A 4,409-nucleotide genomic window follows, 5' to 3' on the forward strand; every position below is an offset into this window, starting at 1 on the left:
GATCCGTAAGGGAGGCAACCGCAATTAAAAAAAATGACGTGGCATTAAAAGTTTTTTCTAATTTTAGCCTGACTTGAAATACAAGTAAGTTTACTGACTTCTATATAATGGTATCTATTGTGGAAACATCGCCTCTGATTATAATAAATAAAGAAAGAAGCTAAAAGGGTGCTTTTAAGGAATGGCCATCCAGAGAATTTCAGTTCAGTGTTTATGTAGATTGGTGATTTTTTTAAGTCAACACATTTCAGATGAAAACATTATTGTCATGTCGAAATTAGTTTAAATTACAAAAATTACAAGAAAAAAACAAAACAAATGACCCAGTGGAAAAATAATTGCAAGTAAACTAGAATTTATCGAATCATCAAGTTTTATCACATTTTAATGTCGAAGAGTTGTGAGACCAATTCAATATGGCAAACTGACTTATCTCTGTGACGTACAATATACAAAAGGTATAAACGTGTTTGTACGCATGTGAATAAAAACAAATAATTATATTTTGGACCAATCAGAACATTTTCTGAATGTATTTGAAATGGTCCTTTTAAAAGCCAGATTTTTCTTCAATAAATCAGTGGAACTCAGTTGACCCGAATCAGTGTCGTTGGGCTCTCCACTGTGGGCACCCATCTCTGCAACATCTCTCTTCATTCACACACACACACACACAAACAATAACGAACACTCAGGCACACACAACTCATTGACTTATTATCGTCTGCAAATCTGTATAAACTTTATTCATTGAAATATTTCCAATCTTCTCATTTAAATATCTTATTAATATAAAAACAAATGAACATTAACTCTTATAACTCTTATAAAAAAACATGCGAATCCTTTTCACTGAAAATATTTCACTGAATCTAGCTTAAACAAAAATACATTGCCCATTATAAAATACCCTAAAGTAACACTCCAAAACCAGCACGAATATATCTCTAAAAACTACTGATCAACATCTCTAAAAACTAAAAGAACTGACATCCCTAAAACTAGTGATCGAAATCCCATAAATGGTGGCGAATAAATTTAGAAAGTTTTCTGATTGGTCCAATATATAATTATTTGTTTTTATTCAGGATAGTGTATGCGCAGACCACATGCACACAAATGTGTTTATGCATTTTGATTTTGTATGTCAATGTGTAAACATTGACTATATCTCAATTTAAATTGACTTAAATTAAGCGTCTGCCATTTTTAAAAACATAATCTCAGAATGTAATGTGGATGATTTTGGATTTTTTTTAAGCTAAAAAGTTTTCTTTTTAACCTAAATCCTAACCTTCAAATAATTAGTGTTGTCTGCATTTTGTTTTTTGTTTTTGTTTTTGTGTGTGTGTGTGTGTGTGTGTGTGTGTGTGTGTGTGTTTTACAAATATTAAACTACTTCAGCCATTTCCGGGTCTGACTCAGGATTCTCTGTCATTACTCACAACTGACACCATAAGAATGGAGTATAAACATAAACCATACTATATTTTAAATAAGATTTTCCAGTTAAATTTAATTTTTTTGGTATAGTTTATTTATTAACAGAGAGGTCAACAAACAACCAAGGGGAAAATACAAACCTCTCTCCCACAGAAGAGACGTTGCGAGCCTATCCTTGTTTTATCATTATTTCCATGGCAGGTGCTCGTCTGGACTCCAATCTCTGGTCCCCCCTCGCCAATCTTTCACCATCTTTTATACTTGTTTGCTCTTATATACATCAAGTGCTTTCACACCTTGTCTTGAGCAATTTCCATTAAAAAAGAAAAAAAAACCCTGGGAATTCTAATTCTAAAAATTTCTAAAACGGCATATTATAAAATTGTTGAATTAATTTTTTTTGGCAAAAAAGCAGATGTAATTTGATTAAATAAAATATTAAATAAAATATTAAATAAAATATTACTATGTGAGGCGATGTAACACGGCTTTGCCTTCATATTATTTGAATTATTTATCTTGAATATTATTTTCACAAAGTTTCGGACCATGTAACCAATGGTTATCTTCAGGTTTATCTTGTTGAACTCGGGGAATCTTTCTGTTGAACATTGGAATCCGCACGGAATCCCAAACAGAACTCATTTAATCCACAGAGGTAGTATGTTCTCGTTCCGTCAACCATGGCCAGGTAGAAGTCTTACATAATTTGCAATTGTATTATGAGTATCGTCCACGTTGAGGATTGAACCTTCAACCTCCATAAGAGTATCACTTTACAACTGTATTTTATCCATGGTATAGCAGATAAAGTACTTGGTAAAATTCAGTTGTAAAATGACAACACACATGAATATGACACGATTCTGCCAAATTCTGGGGCAAAAGCTCTCAATAAATGCAATGAGAGATAGGCACAAACGTCTGCATATATATATATATATATTTTTGGCAGCAAGTCATTATTAAAGCACATCTGATTGAACACGACTGAGTTCTTCCCAATAAAGAAAATGACAACAACAATCGCTCCTAATGACAATCGGATGCACCGATTGAAAGTGCTTGAGAAGAATATGGTCGAACAACAACCACTGGGTGCCATAATATACAACATGTCAGCCGAAATAAAAAAGAGCACTTGGCGAATTGAAAAGTTATCCAACAAAATTGGAAAAAAGAACTGTCGTGTTCAATCAGGCGAGCTGGAACATATATGTATATATACTGTTTATCAAGCTCGCATTGATGCACATATTTTCATGTTTATTTCATTTACACACTAGCAGGTCGCCTAGCATTGCCCAGTCATAAAATATGCATAAATATTATATTTTAATTAATGCAGATTACTTATTTACTATAAACAGAAATACCATAAATTTATCCTTATATGGTAAATTCCTTCTTTTATTATATAAATCTCAAACGTCGGTTAGTTTGTGTTTGTGTGTTCATATGTCCGCTAAAAATGTTCACCAGCCACATCTGACCAGTTCGAATCTGGATCCATCTGAAAGAGCAATATCTCAGATGCACAATATGTGAAAAATAGAAAAAAAGATTAATACTGTGGTGGTGAACTGGACCATTTCTTGAAAGGAGGGTCAATTTTCATGATGCCATTTTTACAAGTTAAGCATGCGTATCAAACAGAAACTGTTTAAAAACGTTATTTTTCAGGGTCGTGACGTCATAAGTCATTGTGGTCCGATGGGCAAAAGTGTTTGCCAGTAATATTTTCCCTTTTTTCCGTCTTTTGTGTTTCAGGTTCGAGCCTGCCTACTACGGCTAATTTTTTTTTACTTGCGATCACACGGGCACTTGCTGCTATTGTGATTGAAAGAAAGGTTGTTTTGATTCATTTATTTTATTCTTTTTTTAGGTGGAGGGGATTTTAGCGCACGTACTGCCAAAATATCTGTTGGGGAAGTTATCACCTATTTTTTCCGTTCTTTTCTGGGGGTTGCGCAATATCCTTAGTATAGCAGCTGTGTCTAAACCAAACTTCATGTCCACCCAGACAACGCCTGTTATCCATGCTAGTTTAAAAAAAAAAATGAAGTAAAAAATAACAGAAAAAAACTGAGACGTGCATGTGAGTATTATGTTTTTTCTAAAAAGTTCACTTTTTGTAAGTAAAAAAAAAAAAATACTTGAGATGAGATCGAAACCAAAACCTAAAGACAGTGAGTAAAGTATGATAACCATTAGGCCAGCTTGACAAGATCTTTAAAAAGTGTTTTCAAACCTACTTATTCTTAACATAAGGAATCTGTCACGTGAACCATTCATGCATGCGCAGTTGTGAAACAGTTGATAAACAGCTAAAAATCTGATGACCCCCTCCACATACCAATTTTTCAATTTTAACCTCATAGCAGGCGTTTCTCCGGATGAAAACTGATTAAAAAGTTTTCCACATGTCTGAATACTCTATATACCAAATTTCAATTCTATAAATCAAAAATTTGTTCAGTATTTGAGAAGTGAGAAGTGTCCTTATACACACACACACACACACACACATTCTCACTTTTATAGATATATAGATTACATTTAAACGAATGCAGTAGCAGATGAAACAAACACGTGTACTTAATTTTTTTTTTTTAACTTTTTTTCACCAGAACGTTCCTGAACACTTTGAAATCTCATTCTTTACAAACTCTTTATTTTGGATAACAATGTGAACTGACAACATGGGTATGCAGAGTTCAAATCCAGTCAGCTCCATCACACCATTTTCACTTATGGATGTTGGCAACCTTCATGTGATCTCTCCGGTATCAAAAAGAATCAGAGAAACCAACGGCAACAACAGAAACAAGCCAGCCGTGTATGCTAATTCATAGGAATTTACAGTGCTGATACAGAGGTATCGTGCTTTTGTTTTTATAGTATTCTCAAGTTAAATTCAAGTTTTACAGTATCTTTTGTTTAAATTGTTAGGTGAAAACACAGAA

Source organism: Euprymna scolopes, chromosome 30, assembly GCF_053919585.1.
Source record: "Euprymna scolopes isolate OS-2025 chromosome 30, ASM5391958v1, whole genome shotgun sequence".
In the NCBI taxonomy this organism is placed as follows: Eukaryota; Metazoa; Mollusca; class Cephalopoda; order Sepiida; family Sepiolidae; genus Euprymna; species Euprymna scolopes.